Below are 14,953 nucleotides of genomic sequence, written 5' to 3' on the forward strand. Positions count from 1 at the left end.
GGCGACCTAATCGCTACGTCATCATCTCTTCCATGGTCTCATCAATCCTATAAGGATAACCCAAAAGTCTGATTACTATCTCCCAAGTCTCTTGCATGCAGCTCTGATACCTTAAATGTAGCGATCCGATCCGGATCCACTACCTAATCAGAGTTTAGAGCATAATTAAGCATGCATTATACAACTCAATCGAATAAACTTAAATAAAACCTACAGCTAATCTTGTTGTCTTCAAGGGTCACTGGCCTCTCCAAGCTCCTGGTGCTCAATCGCGTACCTACACCTGCCCCATCGAATGGGGTGTCCAGATACACAGAAAATACTGGACGTGAGCTCTAAGATCAATACGCAAATACGGATAAACATACAAATATGATACATGCAAATGACAGGGTATCCATATCTGGGATAACTGTATACAAACTGCTCAGACTGGCGCATAGGACATGAGCTCGTCACATCAAGGTAGCTAACCACTGTGTGCAACCACTCACTCCCGAATCCCGGACGCGGACCACGGAGTCCTCTAGATACCAATACCTAAGGGTAATCGACATCAAAATGTTCAAACAGGGCTGAGCAACCCTAACTGGATCATCTCAAAAGATGTACAGGTACAAGATGATATGCACATGCCACATAACCATAATAACATGCAAACACATAAATGCAACATATAAGCATGCATATCCCCTGACAATCTCAGTCAGTACTTACGTACCTTTACTACAGGCAGTCCCTAGCAGTCCCACTCAAGGTTCCAAGCCTATATCATCAACTCTACAATGCAAATACCCATGCATCATTCAATATGCTCTAAAAGCCTTAATTAAGCTATTGCATACTCCTAAATAATTTAAGGAGACCATAGCTATACCTGCGTCCATCATTAGCCCACTGATGGCAACTATCCCGCAACTAGGGGCACACCCTTGCTGCAACTCCATAGCCTCAAGCACCGCTCCGCTACTCGGATGCCGCTCTGCAACTATGTCAGACACTGTCTGACTATGCTAAAATATATTTCCTAATCCAACTCTAAAAGAAGAGTACTCAAAGCCCTAAAATAAAGCCACGCGGGCGAAGGAGAGAATTAGGAATTGGCAACGAAATGAGACCCACGATCCCATATTTATAGACAGCGATCGGAACTTTCGATCCGATCCTGTGCTTCCGATCCCTCACGACCAACCACGTGTCAACTTTTGGCTGGTTGCCGACAGTTCGATCGAAGCTTCCGATCCCACTTCGATACTTACGATTTCCCAGCCTGACGTCACGCATGACATAATAATCAGGGAACTGTTCGGAACCTCCTAACCTCTGATTGGAGCTTCCGATCTCACCGGAGCTTCTGATCTCCTTATCAAGACTTCTGAACTATTTCAAGCCTTATCTGATTGATTTATCCATTAGTTATGTTTTACTTTATCTCCACATGATCACACGATTAACTACTCATTAATCGTTAATTTCGGATACTTATCACTACACGCGCCCTCGTCTTCGAAGTTTTCTCTTCCAACTTTCTTTTTCGTGTGTGTGTAGCTCTTATTCTCCCTCTCAATTCTCTCTTTTGATGTTGTGTTTCTTTTCTGATCGTGCGGCTCTCCAGCCCCCTTTTTTATGTGTTTCTGTTTGGTTTTATATAGGTTAGAGTCCAGCTCAAAGCCCGTCTATCGAAGCCCAACAAATCGAATGTTTCGGAGTTCCAAAAGTCTGCAAGTTTTGTTTCCTTTATTCTCATGCAGCAGCAGCACAAAAGCTCTTCCAAAGTTATGCTACTGCTCTTCCATATGCGATCCTTGAGAGCAGAATCTCTTCCACATTTGCGATGGTGCGTTTCTTCTTGTGCATTCCATAGCACTGCTACTCTTATCCATGCGCGTCTGCTCTTCATTGTTTCGAAGCTCAAGCGCTTTTTCCCTTCTCTTAAGCGTTGCTGCTCTTCTTTCATCATACAAGGCGCAACTTCTCTTCCAAAAAGTGTAGAGGCGCTTCTTTTTCGAACAACATGCGCCACTGCTCTTCATTCTTGCATAGTTGCGCTTGTTCTTTGTGTCCAAGGCGCGCGACATTTTTTAAAAAAATCATATCTCACGTTCTAACCGTCGGATCGAGTTGAAATTTTTACAGCAACTTTAAAAATCTTAAAATTAATTCTAAACATTAGATATAGGATTTGGATCTCTCTATTATCAAAAATCTTAAACTTCATTCTAAACAGTAGAGATCGGATTTGGATCTCTCTAGCATCCCAGATAAATTTTTGAAGTTTGCGGCTTCGTAATTCCTTCTTAAAATTCTTCTCGGTACTTTTCCTCCAATCCTCGCATATCACAAAAACAAAAACAAATATGCATAAAATCCGCTCGATACATCACAAAATCCAATTCAAATCATATGCAAATTAAGTGTATAAAATACACTTATCAACCACCATCCCAGTAGGACTCGTGCCATATTTTATAGCATATTCCCCCAAATCTAAAGCCTAAGGAAAAGAGACTTTGTATATGAACAGTAAATTGAAAAGGGATCCAACATATGATTGGACTCCGAATGAGCAAAACTTTGGCCAAGTAGGTCTCACCTCGGCCGAGCAGGTGAAACCTCGGTCGAGAATGTATGGCTTCGGTTGACCATGGGCTCGCCCGGGCAGATAGGATTATGGCTTGAGAAGGATTAAATTTCGGGAACATCAGAAGTCATGGCAAAGATTGTCCTTACTTTTTTCCTTGCTTCTTGTTTGATCGGAGCTGCATTCGCATCTCGTCCCTATTTCGACACCGACGGCACAGTAGTATGTCAACTAGATTCAATTTTTTATATTAATTTTTATGTATCAATTAGTATATATGTTTTTTTAGTGAATTAAGTGTCCTAAGGATTAGTGTGAGCCACAATTATGATTCCGCGCATGACAATCTCCAACGGTTTATAGACTATGCTTGAGAAAATTCATACTGCGGGCATATCCAACCAAGAAGACTGTGTTTTGAACCCAACACAGTGTATGATCATGCGTCCGACTGTTGCAATTGAACGATTCGATGGAAATGTCACATGATGCATATAATCCTCTTCTTATCCCTATATATACTCTTCTATATTTGGACATAATAATATAATTTATGTAACCGACAAATTAATCAATATAATATTTTTTTGCAGCTCACAATGATTGGCAACATCCATGACTACAAAAGAATACTTCAAGCATAGAATATAGATAAATTATTAGAATTCAATAAGGAGGAATCGGGCCACATTACTTTTTTTCCATGTAATGATTGTTTAATCGATAAATTTTGTTAGGATCGATGAACGTGTGTAGAGGAGGGGGTGAATACAAACTTCAAATTTTTCTGTTTTTTGCAAAACTGAGTTAAGTTGGGTTGGCAACTGAACTGCTTCTTTATCGTTTGTCTATGTCCACTGACTAATTGATAGTGCGGAATGAATTCAACTAATATATTGAACAATATAAATCAAGATGGTCGACTGAATGACAATTACGTGGGTTGACTAGATGCAATTCTTGTAAGTAAATAAGGCAAAGTTTTTTATGTATCTTCGGAGACTCCTACGATCCACTAGAAGACATTGAGTATCACGACACTGCAACATACCACTCCAAGACTAGAACTTACCTCACTGTCTATCCTGGAACTCCTAGATTGCTAGAACACTTTGAATGTTACAACTCCTTGCAATATCCCACTTTAGCTTTGGACTTAAACACCGCCAAAACTAAAACTCCTAGACATCAACAATACAAATAAGTTATCGACTAATAAATAACAATATTTCAAATGATGTTTTTACGAAGTGTATTACAACTCAAAGCTTAGAATGACATGATCCTCAATGATCTGATGAAATTTTTATGCATGTGCTTGAATTCTTCGGTTCAATAGGATTCTTAAAAGTAAGCGTAAACTCTTCGAAAATGACTTTCAGTTGACTTAATAAGATAACATAGTTATTTTCGAGCCGGGGGCTTTCTCAACTGGTCTTGGCCCCCTATTTATATATGATAATGCAATGGTAGAATGATTCAAAAAGCTACGTACAAAAAGAAGCAGTTTCCTTGTCTTTTTTCAACTTTAACAATTCCTGACATCCGTACTAAAATGTTGTGCGTCTGCACATTCTGCTTTGCTATGGTGTACGAAAAACATTATACAAATGTTGTTGGCTTTGAATGATTGTACTTCTCGACTGATATCTTGAGAACTACCTCGAAAATCTTCAGTCAAGTACACTGACCAGTTTTGCTCAACTGTTCCAGTTTATCTTTTGTTCAGGATCAGTTGATTTTTACGTTCAGTTGAGCTTATCCTCAGTCAAGCTCTTTGTCAGTTCTGCTCTTGACTGGTTGACTTCAGTTGAGATCAACTGGTTCTTCTATATTCAGTTAAGTTCGTCCAATTCATATACTTCAATTGATCTTCTTGACTAACTCAATTGATCTCATTTAGTTGTGAGTGTCCAGTTGTAACACCTCTAAAATCTAAAGTAGGAAAATGATTTAGTGAAATTAGTAGACATATAATGGTTTCTTGAAAACATAAAAGTACATGAATTTTCATGCATTTTATCTATAATAATAATAATAAATTATAAATTTTTAGATTTACAACTTTTGACCGCATTATTTTGGGGCATAAATTTTAATTTATTTGTTTAAAATGTTTAGAAATACATCAAAATACATCATCATACACTTAAACTTCATAAAAATTTATGTAACTAAATTTGATGATCTGATTCCAAGTTAAAACACCCAAAATAATAAAATAATAATAAATATATATTAAATAATAAATAAAATAAATAAAATTATTAAAAATAATAAAATATAATATAAGATTCTTAATTATCTAATTAATTAAATTTTAATCTTAAAAATTAACAAAATAAATGATTGGACAACTTGACATTATTTTGTTGGTCTTTTTCGCTATATATACCTCTAATTATATCAAAAAAATCCACAAGAAAATCGAAATGGAAAGAGAAAGTAGAAGAGGAGGGGAAGAAGAAAAGGAAGAGAAAGAGGGAAAAAAGGAAGGAAAAATAGGAAACCAACTCCTATAAAATTACCAAAATTTTCTCAATACCTCCTCTCATATGCAGAAACATTGAGTCAAAAAAGTGTCTGAAAATACTCAACCAAAGTTGATCAAAAACTTCAAAATCCAAACCAAAACCTGTTTTCTAGGCCAAGCAGAAAACAGTTCCAAGGTTGGATGTTCTAACCATATTTTCCTGTGTTATTTGATCTTTTATTAAGTTGATCACAACATGAAAGATGTTCATCTAATAAAATAGAATAGAATATGTACATGTCGACCGTTGGTCAAAAAACATGGCCGGAAGTACCCATTTTGAACGTCTGAAGTACACTGATTATCATTTTAGTAATTTAAATTCTGGTATTGATCGGTTGAGAATTTGGAAAAGTGTTTGACATAAAAGTTGTAGATATTTACAAATTACATCTATTGGAAAAGGACCGGCTGCGTGTGGCCAATGGAGGGCCGGTCATGCACCGACACAAGCGCCGAGTGTACCACACGCACCGCCAGATCAGAATTATTCTGACTTTCGAAGCTTTCAAAGGTTGATTATGACCTTTTGACCAACTTTCGTAATTTTCGTAAATATATTTTATTTACTATGATTTTTTTATGGAATAAAAAAAGTTTACCGGACCAAATTATATACAAAAATGATTTAAAAATGATCAAACATCTATTTATGACTCTAATACATAAAATACCAACCGAGCTCAAACAGTAAGTTACAAGGTGAGATTCCTTCCATGAGGTTTACTACCGATTTATTTAATTAATATTATCTTTTGGCATTTGACCTGTAATTTATCGTAAAATTTCATAAACTATGATTGTGTTGGGGATCGAATATGTGTGTAGAGGGGGGAGGGGTTAATACACACTTATGATAATCTTTAACTTTAATGCAATGTGATTGAGAAAATGTTAGTTTACTCAATCAATTTTCTGTTAGCTTTCTAGACGTATAAGAGCTACTTATGATAGTGCGAAAACAACTCTTAATATGCTAGATGATAGTAATGAAATATTGTAATGCAATAACGTAAATAAGCACAGATATGTTTCTGGATATTCGGAGCTCAATCTTCTACGTCACCCCTTCTTTCACCTCGGAAGGATTTACTAGAAGACTTTGGTTATTACAACGTCTGCAATACACCCGATCCAAGTTAGGACTTGTCCAATTCCCAAGATGGAACTCCAAGATTCACGGTGATAAGATTTAAAGCTCTTATCAAACTTTTCTTCAGTTTATGATGATAAACGTCTAAGTTTCTTGAGTACTTAGACTCTCAAATACTTTTAGCAGATGGTGTTCTTCAAACAACAACTGGATTTGAGTAACCCTTTAAAAGATCTCCTTGTAGATCGGATATGATTTTTAGCTAAGGGTTGAATGAGCGGTCGAGTATTCAAGATAGATTCAAGAGCTCAAGTATGCAAATTCTTTGTAATCGTGGCACTACTTCTTTGTAGAGAGGCTCTGATATTTATATCAATTTTTCTCCAACGTCTTCCTCTTCTGTCAACGGTAGGAAAGCGTCTGATGTCAGATATTAATAATATCTTCTGAATATCTTGTACTAGAAGCGCCTTTAATTGTCTATTCAATGTTTTGCTCACATTAAATGTTATTTAAAGCTTTCTTACTTTATCATACGGCTCATTTGAATGCTTTGTCCTTTGTATTTAAAGTTGTCTTTTCAACTTTTCGAGAACTGGGAATTTGTGACTTCTAAATGTAGCGTGTAGCTAACCACCTTCGAAGTACAGTAGATATCTTAGCCGGTAGAGATGTCTCGCTCGGTTGACAAGTAACGGTTGACATGCTTTGATCAGCTGATACTTATAATTCGAGTTGATATCTCTTGGTCAGCTGATGTCTTGACGTCGGTAGATTACCTGTGCATACAAGTAAATTGCGGCCGTCCTAAAACAACGATGTATTGTTTTGTTATTACCAAGAGTCAGGATTCAACAATTTCCCCCTTTTTGGTGATGACAAAACCTAGGCCCCAAAAATCATATGTGAAGAGAATTTACGAAAAGAATTCATTGCGAAGATGAATTGCATTGATACAAGTTTTGTTGATAAAATGCAATAAAAAGTTATTACACCTACGTTGCTGCAAAAAAGTAAATATACCTCATTTTCTTTGGCATTCAGTGTCAACTGATTTTTTGGATACTTCCCCCTTTTTGACATCACCACGGTTAAGATGAGAGATAATCTCTCCAAGTTGAGCACCGACGGTGGTTTGGAATAAGTCAATACGGGAGTCAATGTGAGCAGTCAAATCAGCCTGAAGAACTGATGTTTGAGCTGAGGTATGCTCATTTGTGAGACAAACAGTTTGTGATACTTGTTCGGCAATGGTATCCATAGTTCGAAGATTGAGTTCTTTGTATTTTCATAATTCAGTAACGCATCGACCGAGCTCAGATGATAGACTATTTAGATGAGACATAATTGCGGATCTGGAGTTTGCAATGCCAGCAACTTGTCCTTGGATGCGATTCCTAAGACTCTGCATTGTGGAGCGAAGTTCGTCTATTATGCGTTCCAAAGCATAGGTTGTAGGTTCTGGTTCAACAACCGAAGCTTAAGCATTTTCAATTAATTCATCACCTGACGCATTGAGCGTAATTGCTTGATCATTGGCAGTAGTCGTAACAGAGGATGAGATGAGATGCTCCGTGCTTGGAGGTGTGACAGTTGTTTTGTGCAAAGATGATGATACATCGACCGTAATCTCCTAGTCAACTGGACTGACCGGACTAGTTGGCTGAGATGCGGTAACAGTTGGGTTCGGAGATGAGTCAGTCGAGTGAATCTCATGAAGAGGAGATGTAGGTTGAACTTCGTCAAATATTTCCTTCATAACGTCTGAGACTGAGGTGAGTGAATCTCAAGAAGAGAATCATCAGCAACTGATGTACTGTTTCAAACAGTGGAGGTTCTGAAACATGATCAGTACTAGATGTTGTGTGATCGGCAGAGGAGGAGGCAAAGGAGAAGTATGTCGAAGGACATTCTTCTTGTGCCGCAATGAAGTCCTGTTCCTCTGCTGTGAATATGAATTCAGACGGTTATGAGTTGTCATGAGAATCCAGGATCGGAATCATCGCCTGAACTTCTACTTGATATGCGCGCTCATATTCATTGTTTGGTAAAGTAATGGAGTGCTTTAGCCGATATTCCCGTAGAAAGGTGTCAGTGACATCGACTGACTGCTTAAGACGTAAGATTACTTCATTGTCATCCTTGGCAGTATTGCTCATTGGTTGATAGTTCTCTTCTCTTTTAGAAAGAATATATCGGGCGAGACTATCACGGAGTTGCACGTCAACCAATTTGTATCTGCTAAGTGCGGTCTCAAGATTTGAGGTAGCTGTAAGAATGAACATTTTGTCCTCTAACTTGGAGAGGTGTTCCAGCTTGTTCACCTGCAAAATCTGAGAATATGAAGCGTTGATGTGATAGTTCATCCATTCATCAAATTCCTGAAGTCTGAACTGTACAGCTCTAAGAATGTAGTGACCCTGCATGGAATCACCTACTAACTGGCAACTAATAGCATGCATTAAACTTAATACAGCAAAAATACTTAACAGAGTAAAAACGTGCGGAAACATAATCCATAATTTACATATCAGCTTAGTAATATAATCCAGGCTTAAATCTGTAGTGATACAACCATATCGAAATTCTTAAAAGTAAACATTATACAGTTAATAAATCGTGCTGTATAAAAACTTTCAAAGCTCCTGCTCCTTAGTCCTGCCTTGAACTACCAGCTCCGTCCATCCTGCGACCTGCCCCATGGAATAGGGTGTCCAAGATAACAACTAGGACGTGAGCGCTACGCCCAGTACATAGACATGAGTAAACATATGTATATAATGCATGCAACATGATGACTGGTACAGGGTCATCTGAAAAGTCATGCTCAGAACCGGCGCCACATGAGTGCTGCCACCGCACGGATCAACCTCTGGGTGCAACCACACTCGTCTAGTACACCAGAGTAGACAGACATAAATGCCCCCGCCGTCGCGGTACTCTCAGTGACAGACTATCGAGTATAGAGCTGAGCGGCTCTATAATCAGGTATAACAAAGAATAGGCTCAACGTGTATATGCACATAACATATGAGTATAGAAAACGGTAAATCATATCTCATGCCATATAATAATGCCAAATAAATGCAACATATAAACATGTATACTCGCTGGCAATCTCAGTCAATGTGTACGTACCTCTAGGCTAGTTCAAGTATAATAGGATCCTAGGTTCCAAGCCTATATTCAAAAGTTCACCGTATCACTACATAAATTCTATATGCCTTAACTAAGCTAATAAGTACTCTCAAAACTTAAATAGATTCCCGAACCATACCTTCGTCCGTAGTTAGCCCTTTGGAGTCGCTAGTCCCGGATGACTATAACCACACCTTGGTTATTCCAGAACCTCTATTATAATCGATAGGGCCCTCAAGTGTATATCTCACACTATATAACTGAAGAAGGAAACTCGGGAATTCGTATTTCAAAACTGAAGCAAATGAGCCCTATTTATAGCCAAAATCTCGGCAACGATCGGAACCACCGATCTCGGGATCGGAGCTTCCGATTCCAGCTCATTCTGTGCATGTCCGACACGTCGGGATCGGAACCACCGTTCCGGGATCGGAACTTCCGATCGAACCCCCGATCAACACTTGTCAAAATTCACGGCTGAGTCATCGAGCATTGCTGGCTGGCTGAGATCGGAACCTCCGTTCCTGATCGGAACGTCCGATCACCGTGCATCCGATCTGCTTCCGAAGTGGTCAGGATCGGAGCTTCCGAACTGGGATCGGAGCTTCCGATCTGGCCCGAAGTCAAAAGCCCAAATTCCTCTTCCGAAGTCCAATAACACTCTGAAAATAGATCAATTATCAACCCTTAATTATGTTTAACATATTATTATCTTAAAATGAGTTCCGGGTTACTACATTCTCCCCACCTTTAGATATTTCGTCCGCGAAATAACATCTAAAGATAAATCAAGATAACAATATGAAACAACAAATCATGTCTTATTACAACAACGGTAATTACATCTTATATGGTAATTAAAAATACAAAGCAAACAACTCAGGATATTCTGCTCGCATACGACTCTCAGTTTCCCAAGTTGCTTCTTCAACGCCTCTGCGCTGCCACTGTACCATCACAAGTGGTATAGTCTTGTTCCGAAGAACTTTCTCCTTCCTGTCTAGGATACAGATTGGTCGTTCAACAAAAGACAGATCTGGCTCTAGCTGAATATCAGTAGATTGAATCACATGAGATTTATCAGCTATGTACTGTCGAAGCAACGACACATGAAAAACATTGTGTATACTGGAAAGAGATGGCGGTAAAGCCAAACGATAAGCAACATCTCCGATCTTCTCCAGTATCTGGAAAGGCCCAATGTAACGAGGAGACAACTTGCCTTTCACACCAAATCTCATCACCTTCCTGAAAGGTGATACTCGCAGAAAAACATATTCACCAGGCTCAAACTGAAGTGGCCTACGGCGAATATTCGCATAACTGGCTTGTCTATCTTGAGCAACTTTGATCCTATGCTTGATCAAATCTACCTTGTCTACAATCTGCTGCACCAATTCAGGACCCTCAACTTGCCGTTCCCCGACTTCATCCCAGAATAACGGAGTACGACACCATCGACCATACAATGCCTCGAAAGGTGCCATATCAATACTACGATGATAACTGTTATTGTAGGCAAATTCAATCAAAGGCAACTGATCCTGCCAAGATAAGCCAAAGTCCATGACAGAAGAACGTAGCATATCCTCCAGCGTACGAATAGTGCGCTCTGACTGCCCGTCAGTCTCCGGATGATACGCCGTGCTCAAACTCAGAGTGGTACCCAATGCTTGCTGAAAATACTCACTGGAATCCCATGTAATCGCACAATCTCCTGGATATATAAGCGTGTCATGCGATCATAAGAATACTCCCGGTTATAAGGAAAAAAATGTGCTGATTTCGTCAAACGGTCAACAACGACCCAGATAGCATCACACTGACGTGACGTCATAGGCAAGTGGGTGACAAAATCCATAGTTACGTGCTCCCACTTCCATTCGGGAATCTCAAGATTCTGCAGTAATCCACCTGGTCGTCGATGTTCAGCTTTGACCTGTTGACAAACCAAACATCTCGACACAAACTGATAAACACTTCGCTTCATTCCCTTCCACCAGAATCTAGTTCGCAAGTCCTTATATATTTTCATACTTCCAGGATGAACTGATAATCGACTCCTGTGAGCTTGAGATAGAATATCATTCCTGAGCTCCGCAACATTAGGTACAACCACTCTATTGGATAGGCACAATAAACCATCTGCCTGAAAATGGAATCCAGATGTATTAACTCCATTGGCTAGACGTGCCAATCGCTGAGTCTTATCATCAGATATCTGAGCATCTCTGATCCGAGAATACAATTCTGGCTCAGATAGAATAGTATACAAATGAATCCCATTCCTCCCTTTCTTGTGCTTGAGCGTAAAACTCAATGAACAGCACTCTTGAATCATATGAGATATTTCATTAGTCTGAAGTTCAGACAGTCTCACCTGCCGACTCAAGGCATCAGCAGTAAGATTAGCAGAACCTGGATGATATTTGATTTCACAATCATAATCCTTCAGGAGATCCATCCAGCGTCTCTGTCGCATATTCAACTCTGCCTGAGTGAATAAATACTTCAAACTCTTGTGATCCGTAAATATCTCAAATTTCTCACCATAAAGATAATGTCTCCAAATCTTGAGCGCAAATACAATGGCGGCTAACTCGAGATCATGCACTGGATAATTACTCTCATGCAACTTCAACTGTCGAGAAGCATAGGCAATAACATGTCCATGCTGTGTCAAAACACATCCCAACCCCTGACCAGAGGCATCAGTATAAACAACATAACCTCCTGATCCAGAAGGTAGAGCTAGCACAGGTGCAGTAGTAAGACGTCTACGCAGCTCGTGAAATGACTCCTCACAATCCGAGGACCAAATGAAGGCAACATCTTTCCGAGTAAGCTGAGTCAAAGGCCTGGCCAACTGTGAAAAATTCTCGATGAACCGACGGTAATATCCCGCTAGACCCAAGAAACTACGAATCTCAGCAACCGTCGTCGGTCGAGACCAGTTCAGCACTGCCTCTAACTTACTAGGATCAACAGATATCCCTTCATTAGAAATCACATGACCGAGAAATACTACCCGATCAAGCCAGAATTCACACTTACTCAATTTCGCATATAGCTGCTTATCTCGTAACGTCTGTAGAACAATTCTCAAATGCTGTGCATGCTCATCCTTGTCATGAGAATAGACAAGAATATCATCTATGAAGACGATGACAAATCTATCCAGATAATCTCGAAATACCTGATTCATCAGATTCATAAAGACTGCCGGTGCATTCGTCAAACCGAATGGCATCACCAGAAACTCATAATGCCCGTATCTGGTCCTGAAAGCAGTCGTAGATATATCTGAGTCTCGTACCCGCATCTGATGGTATCCAGATCTCAGATCTATCTTCGAATAAACAGAAGTACCCTGTAGTTGATCAAACAGATCATCAATCCGCGGCAAAGGATACTTATTCTTGATGGTGACACGATTCAACTGCCTGTAATCAATACATAATCGCATCGATCCATCCTTCTTCTTGACAAACAAAACAGGTGCTCCCCACGGAGAAACACTCGGACGAATATATCCCTTATCAAGCAGATCTTGCAACTGCTGTTTCAATTCCCTCATCTCTGACGGTGCCAGACGATAAGGTGCTCGGGATATAGGCGTAGTTCCTGGTACTAGATTAATACCAAATTCAACCTCTCGAACCGGAGGAAAACCAGGAATCTCATCAGGGAATACGTCAGGAAACTCGCTGACAACCGGTAGCTGATCAATACCCGTACTACTCATGGACATATCAACTGCATAGATGAGGTAGCCCTCCCCACCTGACTCCAAGACATGACATGCCTTCAGAGCCGAAACAAGTGGCATCGGAGGTCGCGCACCCTCACCATAAAAATACCAGCTATCACCCTCAACGGGATGAAACTGTACCAGACGCTGATAACAATCCACAGTAGCGTGATACAAAGTTAGCATATCTATTCCCAAAATACAATCAAAATCCGTCATCGCTAATATCATCAAATTAGCCGATAACACATTACCCTCAAACTCCAGAAGGCAACCCATCACTAGACACTTAGTTACTATCTCTTGCTCCAACGGAGTAGATACAACTAAATCCATATCTAATGATACGTAAGGTAATCTATGTCTCTTAACGAAGCGACTAGAAATAAAGGAATGCGATGCTCCCGTATCAATTAATACAAGTGCAGGAATACCACATAACAAGAAGTTACCTGCCAACATGCGATCGCTTCCCTCAGTAGCCTGCTCCTGAGACAGAGCAAACACCTGCCCTTGAGTCTGGGGACGAAAACCAGAAGAACTCTGTGGTGCTGGCTGCTGACGTGGAAAAATAGAAGCTTGAGATCCAACTTGTGATCCCGATCCACTAGCAGAACCCATACGCTGAGGACAATCTCTCCGCAGATGTCCCTGCTGACCACAAATATAACACGCCCCAGTAGCTCTCCGACATGAAGCTGCAGGATGCTTCCCACCATAGTGGCTACAAAACTCCTCCTTCTTCTTCTTCTTCCCAAAGCGAAAAGTACCTCGTGAACCACGAGAACCAGACGAACTAGTAGGAGTAGAAGAAGACGTAGGTACAGATGGCACAACAGATTGAGCTCGAGGCTCAAAAGATCCACTAGGCTGTGCTGGCATCATCAACTGTGCACGCCTGTTGCTAGTCTCCACAAGACGGCAACGGTTCACCAAAGTCTCATAAGATACCGGGTCATCACAGACGACAACCTGAGAGTAGATATCTTGGTTCAGGCCTTGTAGAAAGATATCATATTTCGACGCATCACTCTCATTGATATGAGGACTGAAAGGTAGCAGATCAAGAAATCGCTGTTGATACTGATCAATAGTCATTGATCCTTGCCTCAAAGTAAGCAACTCCATAGATCGTGCTTGGCAAACAGCCGGAGGAAAATATAATTTCTGAAACTCCCGACAGAAATCCCCCCAAGTCACCTGTCCTCTCTCAGTACGTGCCTGAGCAACCTTGGCATCCCACCAAAAACGTGCTCTATCCTCTAGAACGAATTCTAGAACTTCCAATTTCTGCTCCTCAGTACACTCAAAAGCTCGGAACGTGCTCTCAAGTTTAGACATCCAGCTTCTAGCTTGTTCAGGATTCTCGCCTCCCACTAAGGGTTTCGGTCCTACCTGCATAAACTTATTAATAGTATAGCGACGTCGACCCTCATGAGGACGATGTTGATCATCCTGATGATGATGATGGCGACGATGATGATGACCACCTCCCTGGCCAACACTACCGTGACTCTCGTCAGCCATATCCTGAAAAGAATTGCACATTAAAATCCCAAATGCGCAAGAATTACTCAAAACTAAACTAAATCCCAAGTACTAATCCCAAAATCTATGCATGCTCTGATACCAAAAATGTAGTGACCCTGCATGGAATCACCTACTAACTGGCAACTAATAGCATGCATTAAACTTAATACAGCAAAAATACTTAACAGAGTAAAAACGTGCGGAAACGTAATCCATAATTTACATATCAGCTTAGTAATATAATCCAGGCTTAAATCTGTAGTGATACAACCATATCGAAATTCTTAAAAGTAAACATTATACAGTTAATAAATCGTGCTGTATAAA

This window comes from Henckelia pumila, chromosome 4, assembly GCF_033568475.1.
Source record: "Henckelia pumila isolate YLH828 chromosome 4, ASM3356847v2, whole genome shotgun sequence".
Classification (NCBI taxonomy): Eukaryota; Viridiplantae; Streptophyta; class Magnoliopsida; order Lamiales; family Gesneriaceae; genus Henckelia; species Henckelia pumila.